Source organism: Lepus europaeus, chromosome 10, assembly GCF_033115175.1.
Source record: "Lepus europaeus isolate LE1 chromosome 10, mLepTim1.pri, whole genome shotgun sequence".
In the NCBI taxonomy this organism is placed as follows: Eukaryota; Metazoa; Chordata; class Mammalia; order Lagomorpha; family Leporidae; genus Lepus; species Lepus europaeus.
The window spans coordinates 90,404,525-90,428,930 of NC_084836.1; the positions used below are offsets into that span (position 1 = coordinate 90,404,525).

At 43.8% G+C, this 24,406-nt stretch overlaps 1 protein-coding gene and 1 pseudogene across 1 annotated transcript in view; both read right to left on the reverse strand.

The window, feature by feature from the left end:
• Positions 1 to 24,406, reverse strand: part of SLX4IP (SLX4 interacting protein) — a 229,269-nt gene that overhangs the window by 94,409 nt on the left and 110,454 nt on the right.
• On the reverse strand, positions 23,068 to 23,130 carry LOC133769287 (small nucleolar RNA SNORD77; annotated as a pseudogene).

The following is a 24,406-nucleotide window of genomic DNA, read 5'->3' on the forward strand; positions in this document are numbered from 1 at the left end:
AGAGAGATGTGGAAGGGTTCCCACATTCTCTCACTACCTCATTTATTCATTCATTAAACACCTGCTGAGCTTCAGAGGGGCACAGGGCCAGGCCCTGCGAGAGGGAGAGGCAGCAACGAGGCACTGGAGCGTGTGTGACCACGGCGCAGAGCCAAGGACCAGAAGCAGCAGAGTGGGAGCGACGCCTGAGGGCGGTCAGGGAAGAGACGATGGCTCACGTGGTGAAGGCCTAAGGAACAGCACAAGCAGTGGAGACGGAAAAACAAAGAGCACTGATGCAGAGAAAGAGGCCTGAGTCCACCGCATACTGCGGGGGCAGAGGAGCGTCTCAGAATGTGGCAAGACAGGGCAAGACCAGCAGATAAGGCAAACAGGGCAGGAGGGCCACGGAAGGGCCCTGGGGCACTGGTGGGCTGAAGGAGTGTGGAGCACGGGCTGGAGGGAGGAGGTCACCAGAGTCAGGCAGACAAGTTCAAAGTCACCACTAGGACCCAAGGGAGAGACGGTGGCAGGTGGTCCTGAGGTGGAGAAGGGGCAGATTTGAGGGATACGCAGAGGCGGAAGCAGGAGGATGTGGCTGTCGGATGCGAGGGGAGGAAGGCAAGGGTGAGGCCCAAGGTGTGTGCGCCGTTGCCACTGCACCTGTGCGGCTGTCCGGAGGCAGTGCATAAAGACGGGTCTGCTGTGAGGAGGCAGCAGAAACCGTCACGGTCAGTTCACACCCACCTGGCTTTAAGGACTTCAGGCAGCTCCCAGCAACAGGGAGAAGGTTCAAAATGGGAGAATTGGGTCAGAAAATCACAAGGGAAAATATAAAACAAAGACAGTGTTCGGTCTGCTGACAACTTCCCACCATAGTCCTAAGTCTTTGCAGCTTTTAACTCCAACTTTCCTAATTATCAATATAAAAAATGAATGTCAATCAGAGACCATCAGAGGAGGAGTAATCAGTGTTGAGACTAACTGAATCTTTTCTTGAAGATCTTCATAAAAAATGGCAATTTTCTTCCTGGAATTTTGATTTTACTAAGAGGTTTTAGGAAAAACATGAAATGTTTTCATATTTTCATATTAGAACAAACTGCATATATATTAGAGTGTGAAATTTTAAAGTCCCATGACTTTTTAAGAAATGCCACAGTTTAAAATATTTAGTACCATCTGCAGAGTGCCCATGCCAGTTTTACCCACACTCTTCGGTTTACTGCTTGCCACTAGCTTACGTGAGAGCCCAACTATATTACTCACATTCCGCAAACAAGGAGCAGAGGTGGCAAAGATGACCAGTGCAGGGTTACACAGTAACAGACCCAGCAACCAAACCCTGAACCGTGAGATCCCAAGCCCCTCCTTCAGCCATTCCTTTGAAGGCATTTTCACCCTGGGGAGGGCCACTCGGGACACACCTCCATTCAGCCCCATGTAGGGCGCATGGAAAATGGCTGAGCTTGGAACCCCTCCCCTTTGCTCAGGAGTCCCTCTAGGGTGAGCAATGGCAGATATGGTTGCCCTACAAGACCCCACCCCTAACGTCTGGTGACTGAACCAAGGATGCTGAATGGGGCCACTCAGCCCCCTTCCTTAGGCAGCTGGACTCCATGCTGGAGCAGAGGACGTGAGGGCTGGGAGCCGGACGCTGCCACTGTGGGGTCTCACGCTGGAACAGCAGGGCAGCGAAGCAGTGTGAGCCCCACCGCAGGTGGACAGGGATGGCAGGGATGGTGAGGGGAAAGGCAGGATGAGAAGGGTGAGAAGAGAAGGCAGCAGAGGACGAGGACAGTGACTCAGGTGGAAGGGGGTGGAATGAAAAGGGTAGGAAGAGAGGCCTCCCGACACTCCGATTCCCTATGCAGAGTTAAAAGCTAAGGAAGAGTCACTGAAAACTTGCGGGCAATTTACCCGCTCTGACTTCTCCCTGGTGTAGAATACTTAAGAAAATCCAAGCTTGCAGATTATAGTCAAGAAAGGGAAACAGCATACCTTTTAGATGGCACACACAAGAACCTAGCAGGCAGGTTAGGAGATGGGAGAAAAAAAGAGTTGTTCTGTTGGAACACACTATATCCTTGGCCCACTTGTGAAAACTTACTAATGGCAAACAAGTTGGCAATAACAATGGTTAAGGCTCATTGAGAACTTACTGTGTGCCAGACACTGCATCAAGTCCTTTCTGTGTCGTATTGTATTTAATGCTCATGACAACACAGAGACGCACAAACTATTGGCACTCAGTGTTCTAGAAACACTGAGAAACTTAAGAGCACTCTCTCTTTTAGAAAATCATGGCAGGGTTTTGTTTGGTGTGGTAGCTTGCCAACCTGGGAGTACTTGTCAGGCCAGGTACAAGCAGCACTCCGTAATCTTAGTAACAGAATTAGACACAATCTGCATTTGAGACCACAGCACAGAGGCGGCCTGGAGAAAGCCCTTTGATAACAAATGGGGAATGGTCTGGCACAGGAAGTCCAAAGAATGTGAAACTTTTCTGACAATGCCCTAATTCAGGAGGCATTATACTACTTCCCTTTTCCGGGTGTCTGCTCCCTTATATATTAAAAGAGAGAACCCATCTACATCTCCTGCAAGGCACCTTCCACTTTGAGATCCAATTCCGTGGATGCTTTGGCTTGCAACCATTTGCTTGGATTCTATCTGCACACAGAATGTCTGTTCTTCTGTAAATGTTACCGAGAAGCCACAATGAGTCTGGTACCTCGTACTGCCCTCCAGTCTGGGTTGTTCAAACACCGTGGTCAAATCCACCATCGTTTTTGGTGAATTAGAATAGAGAGTGGGACAGCATGTTTCCTGTGTACTGACCTCTGTGGGTTTGAGTTTACTCTTGGTAACCAAGGACAGAAAATGCCAGTCACACAGCTAGAAATCATGGTTCAAGCCATGGAAATGGAGAGCTTCAGTGGACTTAGGCGAGGGAAAGATCTTAGCAACCACCAAGTTTTTCCCCAAAGCGTTCCCTGACACCAGCAGGCAGAATGAAGCTCTTTGGCAATGCTGTAGCACTTTGTTCTGGCTTCTGTTGCAGGACTTTTCCCAAGCTATAAACACCTAACCACAGATCTCCTTCTCCCACGGGGTGTCCTGCAGCAAGGAGCAGCCTTCTTCTACCTCTTGGCTCACAATGCCTACCCCTGGGTCTGGCACACATGCTATGGAGAATGATAGATGAGTGGTGGAAAGTATACAGGCAGCAGCCCTGTTCTCTTTAGAAGGGGCTGCTTCTCTCTCACCTGCTCCCTGTCTTCAGAACAAGAGCTACATCAGAATTGTGCTCATGGTTTACAACTAACGTGGTCTCCTGTGTGCACAGACTTGATACCCCACAGCTGGGCAGTGATGCCTGCTGCTCCAAGCCAAATGGTGATTTTTCTCACCAGCCGATCGATCAGGTGGAACAAGAGGCAAGGATGAAATACTGATTGACGATAGGCACCCAGGCCCTTCAGAGGGAATGTCCTTGGTTTCAAATGGGTGACTGGTTCTTTGAACTTGTGTTTTTCTGGCTGAAGAGCAAGCATGAGAGTGTGTGAACCGTTCAATGTGCACAGGAGTTGGGTGGAGGAGGGGGCCTCCCTGACATGTTTGGTGTCTGTTGTGGACTTCCAACCCCCAGTCAGAGATGGGCAACTCACAATAGACTTATAACCAGGATTGGGGAAATGCTGAAAAGATAAAGAGCAAATCACAAAGGAATGAGAAAAAAAGAGGAGGGAAAAACAGAGTTAATGGATTTGGTGACAGCTTCTAAGAGGAGGAAACAAACAGAGTAAGAGAGGGAGGTTCTTCAGCAAATTGTCTCTGGTCTATTAAGGAGTTTTGGTGTTCACGGACAGCGCTGACGGAGTGGTCCCCTGCCCACCACCCCCCACCACCCCCGGGTTAGACTTGGGCAGGGAAGGAAAGTGCTGCTGGGAAGAAAGCAATGGCCAACCAACGTGCTACTAAGAAGGGACGCTTACATTTAACTCATGCCACTGGGGATAATTCAAGGCTGAATTCCAGACTAAAATCCATCACCGCGTGAAGACTGCAGTTAAGAACAGGCTATCAGCAGGTTCCTTTGAAAAATTAGAACTGACTTCAAGTCTTCAGACATTTTCCCTGCTGATGTCCAGGAAGTTATCCTTTCAAACGGAACCCATAGGTCCCTTTGCTCAGCTGACTGGCCCACAGCATGCACAGAGCACTTGTGGCAATGAGGAACACAATGGCTTGGGGTAGGACAGACCTGATATCAAACCCCGGCCCTGTGTCTCTTTGGGTGCATGGGGAAAATAATAACAAGTGTTTCCCGGAGTTGTTTTGAGGGTTGAGAAAGCATAGACATGAGGCCTCTGCAAGTCCCAGCCATACAAAGGGCTTAAAGTGAAATACTGGTTACTTCTGTGTTTTTTCCTCCTCCAAAGTAGATTTGGCCTCGAATTCCAAGGCATTTTAAATGAACTCTTATTTGTCAGTTCCTAAGATTTACAAATAGGTAGGGCAGAGGCTTCCACCCATTCCTACTAAGAGCTAATAAATGCCTCATAATTCTTTGGCACAGTTTACTCTGGCCACACACTGCTTCTCAGAAGAAGAGCAGATGGTTTATAATCACACCAGATTACAAGGTAAAAATACCAACTTTCCCCTTCCACACTTCAACAGAGACCACGAAAAGATAACTTGATGGAAATTATTACGCGCTCATTGTCGTTGAGGACCTGACTTGAGAGGGTCAGAGGAAACTAGGAAACAAGCCTCATCCATCCTTAGCAACACACAGGCTGTTAGGAGCATGTTCAGGATCAACTACGGCACTTGTAATCTGAAAACGGGGTTTGGTAAACAATAAGGGTTTCGGTCCCCACAAATTTTGTCCACAACTTTATCTGACATGTGTGAGCAGGCAGCTTTGGTATGTGGGTTTTAATTTAAACTCTCTAAAAATTAACGTGACAGAAGGTATATTTTTATATCTCTGAAGAATCTTGACAGAAATACAACACTGTTCAACTCAAGAATTAGAGGAATTTATGGTAAATTATGTGTGAGTCAAAGAAAAGGGAAAAAAAAAAAAAAAAAAACCCAAGCCATCAGTGTGGAGATTGGTGGACTGTTCTCAAGGGTGGCCATCCTTGGGGCGATTTCTTGAAATGAGAAGGGAGGACGAAAGCCAGGTGGCATGAACTCTCTCTCTCCTTGGCTGGGACCAGAGTCCTTGATGAACATTTTGGAATCCGGATGCTTAGAGGGAATTCTATTTATTTGGCTAGATGGAAAATAATGTAAAGAATCTCTCATGTCAGTATTTTTCCCTCTGGAATCCTCTGACCTAACTTCCTAACAGGAGTATAACAAAAGACTTGCCAGGGAGAGCTGCGGCAGGCACTCTCTGCTCTCTCCAGTGGTCATCTAATTTTTTCTGAGCTATTAAAATCATGTAAGAACTCTTGATACCAGGGGTTACAATTGCTCTTCTAAATTGGGTGCCAATTTTGACAGGCCTAAGACCAGGCTATATGTATGCTTTACAGGAGTCAAAAAGAATCCCAGGTGTGTGGCTGCAAAACAAAACACAATCTCAGAATGCAAAACTCCCTGAGGCTGATTGCACGAGGAGTTTCCTCATCCACAGGGCCCAGGGTTACCAGAGCCCCAAAGAGGACTAAAGCAAGTAGCAGACCAATTTCTGTCCTCAACCACACTTAACATTTTGGTTCTGCCGGCTTAGAAAAGCTCTCTGTATGCACAATCTCAACGGCATTTATCCACTGGAGTCTCAACGTACCAGCAGCAGCATCTCCTGGAGCTAGTTCGATCTGCAAATTGTGGGTCCCATTAAAACCTACCCAATCAGAAATTACAAGGATGGAGACAGGTAGCCTGTGTTTCAGCGACTCCTCCAGGTGATTCTGGTGCATGTGCAAGTTTAAAAACCAACACAGTAGGTCCCTATGTATCCCTGCAGCCTGCTCATAGCATTCTCAGTACAATACAGGAAGGTTTTTAAAGGTTACAATAGAAAGGAAGGAAAAAGATACCTGATGAGGTTTTACCAGGTAGTACAACACAAGATAACAATTTACCAGAATATGGTACAATTCTAAAATGCATGAGAACATCGCAATTTTATCACCATTATAAAAAGACCACTCCCTTGGTGTAAATTATGATTTTCTCAGGAAAGAAAAAATAAACGCTTTCCAAGTAAATTGATATGCAACCAGGACTGAGACCCACAGGTAAAATAACAGCTGGTGGGACATCCTAATCACTCACCCCTGGATTAGCATATAAAGATGGACACCCATAGTGAAAGAGATTTACCTGCTGGACCAAGAGAGCCTTACAAAGAAAATGAGAAGAAAGGCCAGAAATGGAAAGGGTGGTGCTGGTGAACTCAAAACATCAGGGAGAGTCTACAACTTAAATTCTTAAATGCTTTCATGAGTTCCCATCACTGGGCCCAGGGGTTTCCATCCCAGAGCAAGAAGAGAAGGGATGCTGCAGGGCAGCTCCACACGGTGTGTGTGTGTGTGTGTGTGTGTGTGGCTGTGGGTGTGGGTGTGTATGCACAGGATCTGCATCTACAACTTACCGAGGGCAAAATGCATAGCACTTTTCAAAGAGGTGAGAAAGCCAGAAGTTCATCCATGACGGAAATTAGAGGGGATGGAAAGGAAAATCTCCATTATGAAAATTTAATCTCATTTTCTTCTTTGACAAGGTTCCCTGACTGCCATGACCAGTGAAAGGTGGCTGCCAAAGCACATGTGGCCCTCAGCCAGGGGCCAGTTTCGCATGATGTTCAGCCACATGTTTCACATGTGTTCACCCCACTCCACCAAAACAGCTCAAGTCAAAGTTACAATGCTTTTTCTGCAGCCTGATGCTTCTTAGCACTATCTTAAAAAATGGTTCGTTCATTCTCTCCCCCTGGTTCTCCTCCCTCCCCACTGGCTGCCCTTTCTCGGTCTCTTCTGCTGGTGTGTCCCTACCACACAGACCTTGAAATGTTGGAGAGCCCAGGACGCAGTCCTTAGACCTCTCCCTGCCTCCATCTACGCTCACATCAGTCTTGAGATTCAGACACTGGGCAGTTCACCTGCTGAACTTAATGTTTAGCCTAATGTATTTGCTATAGCTTGAATTTCCCCTTTGCCTTTGGTTCCACATCTCTGACTGCCTACTTTGCATTTCCACTTGGATGTTCCATAGATACCTACCACTTATGTTCAAAACCAGACTACGGGGGCCAGCGCTGTGGCGCTGTGGTAGAGTGGGTTAATGCCCTGGCCTGAAGCACTGGCATCCCATATGGGTGCCAGTTCAAGACCGGCTGTTCCTCTTCCAATCCAGTTCTCTGCTATGGCTTATGATAGCAGTAGAAGATGGCCCAAGTCCTTGGACCCCTGCATCCATGTAGGAGACCTGAAGAAGCTCCTGGCTTCTATTGGTGCAGCTCCGGCTGAGGCAGCCAACTGGGGAGTGAACCAGAGGATGGAAGACATCTCCCTCCCTCCCTCTCTCCCTCTCTGCCTCTGCCTCTCCTCTCTCTGTGTAACTCTGACTTTCAAATAAATAATCTTTAAAAAAAAAAAAAACAACTATGCACAGACTTCAAAAAGCTCATGGAAAATGGAATTAAAAGATTATTTTTTGTGGTACAAAAAATTTTTGAAATCCATGTACATGAGCAGTCTTCAAAAAGTTCATAGAAAAATGTATTAGAAAAAAATTCATGAGTTTCAAATTTTTTTTGTGCCAAAATAAACTTAACTTTTAATTTTATTTTCCCACAATTTTTTTTAAGTACTCTGAAACTGATGCTTGAAATTTTCAAGCCTGCTCTCTGCCTCCCCAGTTTCGGTGAGCTGACTTGGTAAATGGCAATTCTAGTCTTCTAGTCGTTCAGGACAAAAACACTGGAGTCATTTTTGCTGTCTTTCCTTCTCCCATATTCCACATCTAATATATTAGCCAACCTCAACAACTATACTTTGAAAAGAGTCTGGCGGCCGGCATCGTGGCTTAACAGGCTAATCCTCCACCTTGCGGTGCTGGCACACCGGGTTCTAGTCCTGGTTGGGGCACCGGATTCTACCCCAGTTGCCCCTCTTCCAGGCCAGCTCTCTGCTATGGCCCAGGAAGGCAGTGGAGAATGGCCCAAGTGCTTGGGCCCTGCACCCGCATGGGAGACCAGGAGGAGTACCTGGCTCCTGGCTTCGGATCAGCGAGATGCGCCGGCCGCAGCGGCCATTGGAGGGTGAACCAACGGCAAAAAGGAAGACCTTTCTCTCTGTCTCTCTCTCTCACTATCCACTCTGCCTGTCAAAAAAAAAAAAAAGAGTCTGGCACATAGCAGGAGCTCAGTAAACATTAACAAAATGTGTTTATGAATGAACAAATGAATTCTCATGAAAACAGAAAAATAGGAGTGGACAAAAGAACAGATAGATAGATGGATATATACCCAGTTGATCAGCCATGAGCACAGGAGCCATTAAAGGCTTGCATCACCATGGCAGGAGATGTGAAGACCTTTTTCCTTGACCCTGACCTTGTTCTGCATGTTTAGCAGCATCATAGCTGAAAATACCCTGTACAGGTGCACAAAATAGGAAGGTAATGCTACACAGAACGAACAGTTGAGTACTAGGGAAGGGTGAAGGGATCTAAAATTGGATCTCTGTAACTCAGAGATATGAGAGCAATCTAACCAGAAGCAAGGGTATGGATAAGTGCCAACTTCTGGCTCAAGAAGCTAACGGCTCAAACACAGGAGTGCTCTTAATCAAGAGTAAGTGCTGTGAGTGGGCAGAAAAATGCTGTGACCAACAGTTAATTTCATTTTAGGTTGCCTTAAGAGCAGAGGACCAGAATAAGTGATAGGATGACTGTTTGGTTCATTGAACCATCACTTGCTGTTGATGATTTTTGTTTGTTTTTAAACTCCTAAAGATGTTAGGTTATGGACCTCAAGAATCAGGGGACCTGTCTTCTAAGAGATGCTTTAACATACAAAGCATGGCCTTTGGGATCATGCATGTATGTATCTAGACACTGGGTGCTCCTTTCACAGGCTGTACAAACCGGGTAAGTTTCTCAGACTCTCTGAGTCTCAGTCCTCTAACCTGTAAAATGGGGGCAATAATGCCTGCCCTTACAGAGGTACTATTATAATTAAATTCAAGATAAAACAGTTATCAAATAGGCACTAACTACAAGTCAGTAGTTAATAAATAATGATACCATTCGCAGTCTCAGAATCTCAAATGCCAAGGGTGACAAAACCTCACTGCTGGTTCAATAACTTCCTGTGATGATGGAGATGTGCTGTGTCTGTAACGTCCAGTACTTTAGCCTTGAGCCACACATGACTGCTCAATGTCTGAAATGAGGCTAGTGCAAATCTGGATTTTATTTAAATTAATTTATATGGACTAATGGATTTATAACTTATATGGACTAATTAGTAATTAATTTATTAACTTCAATGGCTACATGTAGCTGGTGGCTACTATCCAGGGAAGTGTTGATACTTCCCTAAAGTGGCTCCTGGGCAAGAAATTTATTATTTCAGTGACAGACAAAAACCACAGAGAGCAAACAACATTGGGAACCCCACAGTAGGAAGTGCCTGGTGAGGCAAGGGGATTCCCATCCCGTAGGGAACTCCAGAAGACCCTTCGGAACTACATGTGAGGGAATGACAGGGACTAACCTGGGAAATTTCTATGAACTTTACCAAGGAAGACTGATCCAACAGGGCTATTTCACTTACAGATGTTTTCCTAGTCAATAGAAAATTAAGAAAGCCAAACTTACTGACAGAGGATTAAGGGATTGAAGTTTCCCTTCACCTTTCACCCTGATCCTCTTTAATCAAGTCAGAACACAAATGCAAGTGGAATTCTTCAAATTAGTATTGAAGTCTCTGTATAATAAATGCTTGGTTTTGTTGAGAATGAATCTGAAAGTCTGGTCCCCAATTTTTCTCTATGCTTTGCTTCTAAGAGTTTAGGAAACAATTTTGTCACTATTTTTATCACTGAGAAAGTTTCTGCAAAATGAACAAGAGTTCAAAGGGAATTTTCAACCAATTCATGCCTAAGGCAGGAAATTGAAATACCAAATGAGACAGAAGTACGTTAGATAAACACAAGTGAGGTCTACTGGTGAGGGCCAAGTTTTTCCTCCTCTGACCCATTTTTAGAGAACTACAAAGAGGAATAAAGGGAGGTGGCTAATTGGTCACAGGACTGGTTTATAGAGCCACCTCTACTTTTCTTTTCTAATTGAGTGCTGGGAATAACACCCTCTTCAAGGAACGCTCAAAGGGGAAACGTGCTGGGACAGGAGACCACTGATGAAATGGTTTGAGAAGCTGAAGATCATTAATTAAGAATATTGAGAGGAGGTTGAAAGCTTAGCAGAAACGAGTGGGAGGGACAACTCAGTATCAGCTGCTGCCTACACTTGAGCAATTAAGCCCTATAAAGGCACTTGGTGGAAAGTTACATCTCCCAGGCATCCCACTCTTGGGCAGGTGGACTCTGAAGTCCACGGCATTGACCTCAGAGTAGTATTTCCAACATCCACTACTACACTCTGGAGTCTCAGTGTTCTGTGTCTTCTAAGCATCACTTCCCACCACCTGAACCAGAGATTCTCCAGCTTGACAATGCATCAGAATCACCAGGCAGGAGGCTTGTTAAGAACTTGGGTTGCTAAGGCTCAGATCTTAGACCTGGGGCAGGCTGAGAGTTTGCATTTCTAGCAGACATCCAGGTGATGCGGATGCTGTTGCTACGGGTGCACCCTGAGAAACACTGACCTGCAGCAGGCCTTCGCAACCATGGAAGCACATTAGAATCACTTGGGGAGTTTTATAAATACAGTTATGTCCAAATCCTACATTGATTAAATTAGACTATCTCGTCAGCTCCTCGGCTCAATAGGCTAATCCTCCACCTGCGGCGCCAGCACCTCGGGTTCTAGTCCCGGTCAGAGCGCCGGATTCTGTCCGGTTGCTCCTCTTCCAGTCCAGCTCTCTGCTGTGGCCCAGGAGTGCAGTGAAGGATGGCCCAAGTGCTTGGGCCCTACACCCCATGGGAGACCAGGAGAAGCACCTGGCTCCTGGCTTCAGATCAGCATGGTGCGCCGGCCACAGTGGCCATTGGGGGGTGAACCAACGACAAAGGAAGACCTTTCTGTCTCTCTCTGTCCACTCCGTCAATAAATAAATAAATAAATAAATAAAAGAAAGAAAGAAAGAAAGAAAAGAAAAATTAGACTCTCTTGGATGGGTTTTGGCCATCAGTCTATTTGAAAAGTTCCCTACTTGGTTCTTATACCCCAGCTAGGCTGAGACTCACTAGGTTGAGAAGACATTATTTAAATTTGGTGGCTCCATATACTCTGATCAATGTAATAATTATTCCTTGCTTTAAGTAAAACCCTTACCTTTAGAGCTTATAAAATAAATAAGGAAGTAGAAAACGATCTTGTTTTTCCTTACAAATTAGAAGAAGGCAGATCCTGGCATCCTTTTGTTTTTTCCCACTTTTCTTTCAAATCAAATATCAGGACCTTCCTCACCCCAGCAAATGCCACTCTGTGATCTTAAGATATTTAGATAGGATTCTCTGCAGATCTGCTAGTGAGAGCAACTGACACTGATAAACCTGCTAATCCCTTTAAGATATGGTGTGGAATGAATGAAACATTTTGAAATGTGAATCCTGTAACTAGTTGAGCAGCAGGTAATGATTTCTCAAACAGTCAACATCTTCCATGGTTTCTTCCTTCAGCCTATTTCCCTCTCCATGGATTCCTTTTCCTTCTTTCTAAATCAGTTTCTGCTTTTCCTCATTTCTATTCACCCATCATTTGCCTGCTTCTATCCTTCCCTCATTACCTCTACTTTAATATGACAAGAAGTTGATAATTATGCTTGGGAAACAAAGTTTCCTGGTGTCTGTCCCTAAATCAACAAACAGGGAACTACATAATTTGCTTTGGTGAGAAAAAAAGAAGCTAAATTATTTTTGCTATGTGCTGCCTGATTAACTGTGCCTTGAGCATTAGACCTCTAAAGGAAACTTGTTCTCCATCCCAAACTCCTCAAATGAAGGGATCATCAGGCTAAATACACTATGTGCCACGGACCAGCACCTGTGTGAAGTGTGACAGTATGGTTTACCCCAAATCATGATGTTACAGAGGAAGGGCTATATCACTGAGGTTCTGGAGTGGTGATTTGAGATTCTTATGTAGGGGGAGATTTTGCCTCTCTTTTCCCCATGTCCAACATCTGGAAACATTTAGGGTTGTCACAACTGGCATCTAGTGGTAGACTCCAGGAGTGCTGCTAAACAGCTTCCAGCGCATGGGCCAGCACCTGCCACAAAGAACCAGCTGGGGCACTCTGTCACTAGTGCCGAGGCAGAGAAATTAATTCTGATTTAGAAGCACCTATGTGTAGCAGCTTCTTAGCACTGGAGAATTTGCAAGGATCTAAGGCCAGGAGGAGGAAGAAAAGAGGACAAATGGTCCAGAGTCAAAGAAGTACAAAGAAAACCCCAAAGAGCTTGAGCTCATCCCCTCAACCACCAAGAAAAACAAAGACAGGGTCTTCTTAGCCTTCCCCTTGGCAGTAGTGCTCAACAAGGCCTTTCTTCATGGGGTTAGGAGCTTGATTTGGTAACAAAGGCAAATCTATTCCATGATTCATCACCTGGCCAAATGACAGAATGCATTCTTATATCATGGAAGGAAAAGGAGGGAAGGAGGAAGGAAGCAGGGGAAGAAAAATTAAAAAATAAGTACAAGAATCTGAACAGATAACATTTTAGAAACAGATTGCATCATCATTATGCCTTTTCTTGAGACAGTTTGTTATTTAACCATTTTTATTTTGGGTAACTCTCACTGAGGTGTTTGCAGTGGGGTAGATGGTGTGATATTTAAGGATTCTTCTCGTGCATCATTAATATCAGAATGAGATCATGATATTGGATGTATCTCCTGTTGCTATTTAATTCCTTAATAAAAATTACATGTATAGGTTTCCCCTGGTCTGCTTTAACAAAAACCAGGAAAAAGGGAAGGATAAGTAGCAGAAGCAATGTAAAGATAGGTGGCAGGCCAATTAATGGCTGCTTTACACAGTGATCTGCCATCAAGGAGACCCAACAGGCCAGTCCAATGCATTGGTTTTTGGTGTTGAAAGCCAAATCAGCTTATGAAGAGCCCTGGCAGCTCTGCCAGCCAAGAGTTGGGTCACTGGAAATGCAACTGCTCTGGAGTCAAAGGACTTCCTGGTCAGAGCCACAGACCTTGCTGGCTCCAAGCTGAAAAGCCCTTCACTCTGCCCAGCTTCCAAAGTGACCACTGCTGCTAAGGGGACGGCCAAGTAGCGTCAGCAACTTTGCAGCCAGAGCTGTAAATTTCCTGTTAGAGATGCCACTTGCCTTTACCTGGCCACCTCTCCTCCCAGGCCAGCCAAGTAATGAAATTCAACAGGGTGCCTTCCCTAAAGACGTCACACTTCCCTTATGATGTACCCCATGCGAAGAGACAGATAGGTTTGGGCCTCATAACTGGCAAGGCTTTAAAGTCCACCTAACTATTATCAAGCCCCCTTCTGTCAATTTCCATTTGCCTCTCAACGGGAAAACTTGCTCATGGTTTAGACAGCACCTTTCTCAGGTCCTCTAATAATGACTATTATGTTAACTGGGTCAGGTAGAGCAAAATGTTAAAAAGCTCCAACAAATTGCTACATATATTAAACAGTCTGCCCTAGGGTCCAAAGAGTTTCTCCTCTCTTCCTCCCTATGGAATCCCCTCACCACTTGGTTAATGCCACTCCTAGGACCATTGGCTGCTATTCTCACCTTGGCTTTTATACTACCTTGTCTGTTTAAATGTTTACAGGAGGTGATAATGGAACGAACCAAAGCTTTCACCAACCAGGCGTTCAACCAAATGCTGCTACAGGTATATACTCAATTGCCTAACAAGGAGATTGTGGCTTGAGACATCACTCCATTCCAGCAGAGAGTAACTTGTTGCCCCATGCCAGCAGGAAGTAGCTACAGAAGACAAACTCATCGTCCCTCCACACCTCTTGGGATTTTGGGGATGTAATCCCATACAACACTTGATTTATGAAAAACAAAAGGGTGGAATGTTAGTAAAATGGTGCCATCCTATCTGTGGTACCATCTTAAGCCCTGGGCGCCATCTTAGCTCTGGCCCCCATTGCCATCTTGCACAGAAAGCTTTGGTCCTATGCCCAGCCTGGCTTGCTAGAAGTCAGGTGACCACATGGCCCAACCTAGCGGCATTCATTGCTTCCACTTCCTTACCCACTGAGAGGCTCTAACAGGACCTGCTTCCCATGTGCTCTCTCTCTCTCCCTTTCTCTTTCTCTCTCTCTCCCTCTAGCCTGTTGGGTTTCTCTTACCCAACAATAAACTTTTCGTTTAAACAAAAATTGCATTTATCAACCAAAATATAAATATCAAATTGATTCAGCTTTAAAAGATCAATATTATGTTTTTAGATGTGTAGTGCTCAAAATGAGTATGGTAGCCAGCTATTATTTGTGATAATCTTTGGCTTTTAAATGCTAAATAGCTTCTTAATGGGCCATATAAATATCAAATTCAAAATTTTTGATTGATATTCATTTTATTTGAAAGGAAGAAAGATATGGGGGAAGGAGGGAGGTAGAGAGAGAGAGAGAGAGAGAGAGAGAGATTCTATCTGATGGTTCATTCCTCAAATGCCAGCAACAGCCAGGAGCATAGAACTCAATTTGGGTGGCAGAGCCCCAATTACTTGAGCTATCACCTGTTGCCTCCCAGGATATGTATTAGTAGGAAGATGCCTGAAAGCAAAGGAGCCAGGACTCAAACCAGGTGAACCAGGCTCTCTGATGATGGAATGAAGGCATCCCATGCCACCACTGTGCCAATCTTTAAAAATCTAAACTTTAAAAAGGGTTATATTAAGGAAGTGCTTAAATGTCTCACAAAATAGGACTTCCCTTCTAAGCATTCACTAAAGAGTCCTTTAAAGAGCGAAGCTCAGTGAGTTCACCTGAGTGCACACCTTCTTCCCTGCTGGGGAGGGAGAAGAAGAAACACTGGGAAAGACAACAGGGACTATCCTGAAGCAGTCCAGTTACATAAAACATCAAGGTAGCCCCAAAGTCTCACCACCTCCTCTCAATGCAGTTAGTGATTTCAATTCTAAAGTTTTACCATGAAACATAAACTTATGTCTAAATTATAAATTGTGTAGACATATCATCAAGAAATGTTAAAATGTCCCTATCAAATATAAATTGTTTATCCCAGGCCTATAATGTTCTCTGCCTTAATGCTTCAAAGATATTAGATACTAAAATTTGATTAAAACCATATTCCTTGCATTTGCTGCTATTATCAATGATACAAATTCACACATGTGCTAGCTAATGAAGCAGCCAGACAGGGTTTCATAGGCAGGAAAAAAAAAAAGCTGAAAAGAAATCTTTTTGCCAAATAGAAAGTGGCCCAATGTGGAAAATGATATGATATCCAAGGTAGTCCCCACAAGCCAAAATTGTAAATAAGGTTAGACCTTCACAAGGTTCCAAGGTCTGAGTATACATTACAACATCTTAAACCAAACATTCATTTCATTATAGGGATTTCTGCCAGCTGGCACGGCACAGCTGACCAAAGTGAAAACCAAGTTGGAGTTTTCCTTCCTTGTAAAACTCGGTACATTTGTAGCATTAGCCCCTTACCAGAAGAGGGCAACGGTGGCCAGGCTGGCACAGCTCACAAAGCACAGAGTTACCTGCGGTCAGAGTAACACCTGCCAAGGGACTCAGACCACATGGCACAGCCTGCAGACCTGTCGCCTCCAATGTGTCACACGTGCAAAGAAACAAGGCCCTCTGCCCTTCTTTCTTCTAGGGTGAATTAATAGGCAGCTGAAAGATCAAACATTTCAATATTTTCAATCCGTGACAGAGAACCACTCTTCTTTGCAACCCACCCATCACATTTTTAAAGTTGCCATCTCACATTTTAAAGCTGCCATCTCTCCCCATTCATACTAACTATAAAACTTCACAACCTGAAACTCAAGGTGCTTTACAGATCTTTGAATGGAGAATCATTGGGTAAATAGTATATAATAAGTCTGCAAACTATAAACACCAGCAGACTCAGGTTCACCTGCAAGTGCCCTGGCTTTCTAGCCCCCTCTGGTCAAGTCTCCAGCCTCTATCCCTGCTTCTTTCTCTCTCTCTCAGTCAGGTTTCCAGCTCAGGGTCTCTGGGCTTTTCCTAAGCAAAGCATTCTTCAACTTCTTATGCCTCTTGACAAAGCATTGACTGCCACACGGGTTTACTCAATATTTACTTCTCAATCCAGTAAGTCCCAAGTTTTCAAATCTGTGAATAGTGCAACAAAATTGACACAGGTGCAAAGTTAACATAAGTTGTATATTTATTGCTCAATTTAAGTTTTTACAGGTGTCCTATGTATGGGATGATGGGATATAATGGGCTAAACACATTCATTTCTAGTGAAAGAAAAAAATTCGCTTTCAGTTAGCGACATTTCAAGCATAAGTGAGTAGTGGATGGAGCAGGAATGGAGCCTGAAAAAGCATGAAACACAGGTGAAGTTACATTATTCTCTCCTGGTATGGGAATTCATGAGACTAAGTAGGAAACGGTGAAGTTCATACACTGACTTCTCAACCTGCCCCAGACTACGTATCTCCCCCCAAGCTGCTCCCTTTTTCTGTATTGCCACAGTCTGGCACCAAGACCTGGCCAGTTCCAAGACCTTGACACCTCCTTTTCTCAGCAGCTACGAGAACTCCTTACCATGCCCCAGTATTACATTCTCCATCCCCATTTCCAGTGCAAGCCACGATCGGGTCCTGCTTGGCCCCCTGCACCCCTTCAACTTACCTTCAATCAGTTACTTTGCCAGAGTGGCCAAGCCAGGCCTTGCCTCCACCCACAACTCCCACTCAGCTGAAAACTTTCGAAGGACTTCCCATTGCTCTGAGAGGAAAGACGGAAGTTCTGTGGTGGCCTGGAAGAGGCTGAGCACACATCCCACTTCGCCCAAGTCAGTTGCATTTTATGCTCTACTATCCTGACATAATTATTAATTGCACTTCCTTTTGCTCTAAAAACTGTCTCAAATTTCATGGTAACCTACATGGTTTCTTTACCTGCAATCTTGTGTGAAGTCTGGCCCTGCCAGCCTCTGCCCTCTCTGGCCCTGCACCAGCTCTCCTGGCCTTTGTTCATTCACTCATTTGTCACCAGACGCTAGCCCTGTGCCAGGAGCTGAACACGGAACAGGACACAATAGGATCTTGGTACTGGATGGAAGGAGCTCCCCACCCCTCCCTTCTCCCCACTCCCCTGGGCCCACACAGGGGCTTCCTTCCGTCCTGGCTCCAGGTCTCTCCTTCATGGAAACCTTCCAAGGCTCAAGGCCATGGCAACCCACACTTCATCTTGCCAGCAGCATCACATACCTCTTTTTTTATATATAATGAATATTTAATAACAATTGATCATGGAGCTATAACTAATTAACTGTAACCAATCATTGAAATTGCAAATCTTTTGAAAACAATAGTTCAAGATGGCAGTTGTTCCTGCTTCTGTGTGATTGACCTAAGTCTGTTTTTGCTATTTACTGATGTACTGATGCTACTCACTATTAGCACCTGGCCCATAGAAGGTGGTCAGGAAGGTACTGCAGAAAGAAAGGAAGGATGGAGGCAGGGAGGGCACTCCCTAACTCAGGGCCCATCTCCTGTTCCAGTGCAAATCAAGGATGCCCAGAGTTTTAGCCTCTTACGACTTCAGCCATTGTCGCTGCAGACTCCTGCGCTCATGGCTCAAAGCCGGCCCAGAGGTCTGGAAGGGAGCAGAAGCTGTGGATCCTGTCCATCACTCTCACTCCCCACAGCTGAGACAACTCTGCACGCCACACAGATTCTCACTCCCAGCAAAGGGCTGGGGGAAGACCGACAGGGGACACCAACCCCAACCACAGGAAAAAGGCATGGCAGTGTGAAAAGCCGGACCACACGGGATTGAGATAAAAAATCATGGAACGAAACAAAGAGATGCTTTACATAAAAAGGTAACACATGAGTCACAACGCTTCCTGCACCAAATGAGCTCTTTCCCACACAGTGGCTTATCTCAGACTTCTCTCCATTTCAGACTGGGGCTCTGCTTTATTTGCACTAATACAAGGTTTATTTGAACAGTTTTCCCAAGGAAATTCTGAACACTTACCTTTTCCCCTATTGACAGAAAAATATTGCTTGTGGCTTATGAAAGTCCATTTTTTCCTTTGGCTACTACCCATGATGGATTAAAATTTCACAATCCAAATTTAACTTGGGTACATGCACACATCTTGTGAGGAGGACTAAAACAGTGTGAATCTCTATTCAAGACATTGGTTATTTCCACCACAATTTGCCATCAAAGAGGGTAGAGTGTGCTGGAGGCTAGCAAGTATATATTTTTAATTAACTAGTTTGAAAAGTACAGAAACAGAGAGAGAGAGAGAGAGAGAGAAAGCTCCTATCCACTAATTTACTCACAAAATGCCTTGCAACAGCCAGGTTTGGGTTAGGCTGAAGCCACAAACCAGGACAAGAATCCAAATTTCCCACATAGGTGGCAAGGACCCAAGTGTGGAAGACATCACGGCTGCCTCCTAGAGTCTGCATTAGCAGGAAGCTAGAGTCAGGAGCCAAAGTTAGATGTGAAATCCAGGTACTTCTATGTGAGACACAGGCCAGATGGGATTTTCATGAACTAAACCACACTGACAACATGTGTAGCATGTGTGTCAGCAGAAAGGGCTTTGCCGTCACATCCTCCGAATCCACAGCACCTCCTTTGAGTCACCTGCTCAGACACAGGACTCACCAACGGACCCACCTAGTGACGAGGCAGATGACTTCAATTTTTCTTGCACTGGCAAATCATAATTGATATATTTATTTGAACATTGTGATGTCATACTTATACATTAAATCAAGTTCATTAATATATGGACCCTCTCAAAATTTTAACTATTCTGAATGGCGACATCAACTTTTCATTAGTGTTTTTGCTTATTTATTTATTTTTAAAGATTTAATTTATTTATTTGAAAGACGGAGTTACAGAGAGAGGTAGAGACAGAGAGAGAAGTCTTTCATATGCTGGTTCACTCCCCAGATGGCTGCAATGGCCGGAGCTGCGCCGATCCGAAGCCAGGAGCCAGGAGCCTCCTGTGGGTCTCCCACGTGGGTGCAGGGGCCCAAGGACTTGGGCCATCTTCTACTGCTTTCCCAGCCATAGCAGAGAGCTGGATCAGAAGAGGAGCAGCTGGGACAAGAACTGGCGCCCATATGGGATGCCGGCGCTTCAGGCCAGGGTGTTAACCCGCTGCGCCACAGCGTCAGCCCCAGTGTTTTTGTTTATTAAATAAACTGAGTCTATCTAAAACTTCTAATATTTTCCCACATAACAGTGGGTCTTTTAACTCTCCAGCGTGCCACTGCAGTACCCGCACACAACTACAGAGATCACTGCAGCCAGTTAGTGCAACATCTGGGTGAAGATGTTGAGGCCCAGAGTAAAAAAAGGCCAAGTCTTGCCAGCAAATACAAGCATGGTCAAGAACATAGTATCAGAAACAAATGCGATGCCCACAACCCATATCAGAGTCCCTAAGTTGAAGTCCTGCCTCCACTTCTGAGCCAGCTCCCTGCTAATGTGCACCCTAAGATACAGCAAATAATGGCTCAAGTATTTGGGTCCCTACCACTCAAATGAGAGACCTAAGTTGAGTTTCAGGCTCCCAGCTTCATCTCTGGCTGTTGATGACATTTAAGGAGTGAACCAGTAAATGGAAAATCTATCTTCCAAATAAGTAAATAAATGAATAGTATAAAAATAATTTTTTAAAAATCAGAACAATGAGAATTAAATGAGGTGAAATATGGTATGTATAATGATAAAAGATAAATGTTATAAAGAAATTAAAACCATCCTGATATATGGAACAGCACACAAAGATGAAAAGTTTGTACAACCTGCTTCTCTGGAACACTGACATGTTTCTATCTCAGAGGCTATGCACCTGCTGTTCCCTCTGCCAGAACCACTTCCTTGAGATCCCTGGGGAAGTGCCTCCCTGTTTTCATTCAGGCTGCAAGGCCATTGTTCCCTGTTTGAGGAGGCTCTCTGACCTTCCTGCTTCAGACTGGACCCACCACCAGTCACTAGTCATCAGATCACCATCTTTTGTTTTCTTCATGATACTTCTCAGGGCAGATTTGAGTATGTTTTATCCAAAAATGCTTGTGACTTAAGTGTTTTAGATTTCTTTTTTCCATTTCCATTTCTTTTCTGCAATGTTTGAATGCACTGTACAAGTATGGCATTCTTAATCTGAAAATTCAAAATTCCAAATTTCTGGAGTGTCATGCCAGTACTCATAAAGTTTGGGATTTTAGATTTTTGAATTAAGGACGATTAACCTGTATCTGACATTATCTTGTTTCTTCCCTTGTGCAGTGTGCCTTATCCTGAACAAAATATCATCTCTACCCTGTCAATCTTATTCCAAATTGTTTCACCAGAGCTAGGCACCATTCCTGGCAGAGAGAAAACAATGAACATTTATTAGGTACAATTTTCAAAAACAAGAGAAACACAGGAGTAGTAGAAGACCTAACTCTTGACTTTTAGTCCATGTCAGATCAAGGAGGCAAAAATGAACGAGATTAGAGAGAAAATATAACATGGAAAGCTGATCTGTATGATGGATGTCAAACCCTATATGATGAAAGTGGAAACATACCATATTTTCAAACATTCATGGAACAGTCTGTGTGTGTGTCAGCCCCATATGAATCTGAACATCTCTGTTAAGGCAGATCAGGTAGGAGGTAGGGTGAGGGTCCAATCCCATAGCAAGAAATAGTAGTTGGTGAGTGTGTGTGTGTGTGGGTGGGGGTTTCATCCTAGAAACAAGGCCACTCCCAGATACATCTACTGGGTCACTCCATTCTCATGCCATGCTGCTCAGTGCACATCAGTGTAAATCTAAATGAAGACATGATGCGACTTTACTACATAAACAAACCTAACTATGTATGTAAAGCCGGAGGCTCTATATAAACATGTGCTCCTCACGCTGCTGATGTACTACTCATGGCAATCTGCTAAGATAAAATGTGTGAGTCCAGACTCTGCCATCTGTACTTTTACATACAAGCCAGCTGCAACCTGGATTCGTTTTCAAAGTACTGGTAAATATTCTTCACTGCCCACCTTAGAGTCACTTTAGGAACTAAAACCCCTTTTTAAAAAAATTGTTTCAATACCCAAGTTAATTATTTTCTCTTTGTAATCAAACCAGTTTTGAAGCAAGATGGGAAAAAGCTGACAGTCTGTACAGCAAACCCTTATGCTCATGCCATAAATAATTTATAGCAAGACAGTTGCTTCTCAGCAGAAGGCTCAAATTCCCATTTTAATCAAAACTGATTTTGAAACCTATTTCTCAATTTACATGTGGTCAGGGAACTTCTCACCACGTGGACTCTCAGACTCCTTCATGGAAATGGGCGTGCTTCCCAAACTCCTCAAACATCGGGACATTATTAACCACTGGTAATCATTTTCTCCTGCCCGCTGATGCTCTTAACTTCATCAAAGGCTAACAGCATGGCAGTAGCTTCAGAGGAAAATCAAAAGCGAAAATCCACAGAACACCAGCGGTACTATGTTCACTGATATTTCTAAATGCGTAAACAGACCTCGAAAAGAAAAAGGCTCGAAGATTCCCTGAATTAGCTAAACTCACAAACTCATCCCAGAAACATTAAAAACTAACAAATAGATGCAACTAGCAACCACCATATTGTGGGACTGCAAATCTCCAAAGATATAACTCTGAGAATGCTTTGCTTTACTCTGGGGCAGGCAACACAGGGAAGCTTCTACAGATGACCTTTTTTCCAAACACAATCTGTATTCACCCTCTGGCAGAATAATTTAACTTTTTTTTTGGTCTTCGCAAGGTAGATTCCCTTAAATAAAAGAATACTTCAAGAAGTTTGTGGAAAATAGAATTTGTTATACAAAAAATTTTGAAATGCATGCATACAAGGAGTCTTCAAAATGTTCATGACAATAAATATTATTTAAAATATGATGCGGCCCAGCACTGTGGCATAATGAGTTAAAGCCCCATCCTGCAGTGCAGGCACCACATACCAGTGCATGTTCCTGTCCCAGCTGCTCCACTTCCGATTCAGCTCCCTGCTAATGCACCTGGAAAAGCAGCGGAGGATGACCCAAGTCCTTGGGCCCCTGCACCTGTGTGGGAGACCTGGAGGAAGCTCCTGGCTTTGGATTAGCCTAGCTCTGGCCTTTGTGGCCATTTGGGGAGTGAAGACACCCAACCCCCATCTCTCCCTCTCTCTGTAACTCTTTCAAATTAAATAAATAAGTAAATAGTGCATAATCTTCAGAGATTTTGCACCAAAAATAAACTTATTTTAATAAATTCCATCTCCCACAATTTTAAAATGAGCATACTCATTTTAAGTTGATAAGGGGTCAGCCTGCTCGAAATATGAATTCCCAAAGCTCTGGAGAAGTGCCATGCTCTATGTCTGAGCACTGACCAGGCCATCCAAATTGTAATGGAGAAAACTAGACTCTCCATGGAGTCAACTCTGCTGGTCAGCTCTAAACTTTCACCCCTCTGAGATGGAACCTCTGTAGAATACACATTGTCTTCATTAGTGGAGAAATGAAACAGTTGACAACTGAGACCAGAGACTCCAAAGGCTTCCTGAACTCACAAAGTTCTCCTGCTTGGAGAAAATTGCTAATTTTAGCCTAAGTTGGTTTATAACCAGATGTACCAGAATTGACATGATCGGAATTATGGAAGAAGGTCCTCAACATTTTAATGATTTTGGTATCCCTTCTTTTTTCTCCCCAGATACATCAGACCAATGACACATCTCTTCAGAATTCAATCTGATGAACTATGTCCCTTGTTTCTTAGAGGTATGGAATTCTAACAGAATTAGGATTTATAAAAAGAGTGACCAAGGTCACTTTTTAAAATTTATTTTTTGTAGCTGACACATAAGACCAGCACATATTTATGGAGGACCATAAATATGCATGTTTCAATACATATGTAATGCTCAATCAGAACAAATACAAACATTTCTCATTCCTTTGTGGTGAAAACATTCAAAATCTTTTCTTTCAGCTTAGAAACACAGAGTATATTACTGTCATCTATGGTCACTCTATTGTGCAATACAAACCAGAACTTATTTCCTCTAACTATGACTTAGTACCATTGATCAACCTATTCCCACCCCTTTCCTTCCTCCCCCAAGATCACGTTCTAACATGCCATTAATTTTATCTTCTTTCACTACAAGGCTGAAGAACAAAATTGTAAGATTAGATTATAAAAATCAAACATCTCTTATTAGCATGACAGGAAAACTACATGTACCTACTTCTCCTAAAACTGGACTTTCAATACAATTAAAGCAGTGGGCACAAATCTGAATCTACTTTTATCTTAGGATACCACCCTAAATTTATTATTATGAAAAACAGAATATGAGAAGTAGACTCAGATATCCATCTGAACAAAGTACCCTGATGTCTTAGTGCATTTCTTTCTTTGCACAGACCAAAATGAGATAATAAATATTGCCATGGTTTTAAGACAAGTACAAAAAAAAAAAGAAAAAGAAAGCTCCGGGAGTCTTCAACAGCTTCAACTCTGAGCTGGGCTATATTCAGTTACGTGGTCTGAGGGTATCTGAGATGTCTGCATATCTACATTTAGAAGGAAAATCTCAAATTAAAAAAACACGTATTGTGGCCTGTCAAACATGCTGAGCCCTGGGCAACATGATGACTGGGTCGAATACTGGCCAGCCGCTCCGGTCGGGTCTGGATCACCACACAGAAATCAAGAATTTTCCCTTCTGGGTCTCCAGACTGGGACTGACAAGTTAAGACCTCCGTCCATTATCCTGGTACATTAGGAGGCAGATTTAGGGGTTATTACAAAGAGCTAGTCTGTTATAATGACAACATACTCCCAAGAGTTTTATAAAACAGAAGAGAAAAGTAAAATTCCAAGAATATAGCAAGGCCAGTGAAGCTTAACTTCCACAAGTCTTTTAACTCCTAAGTCAAATTATTTTCTATTCCATGTTACTTGATGCTTTTGTCATTACTCATGAGTATCAGAGGAAGGAGGGGAGAAGTAGAACAGGGGCGCAAGTGACTACAGAAGGTGCA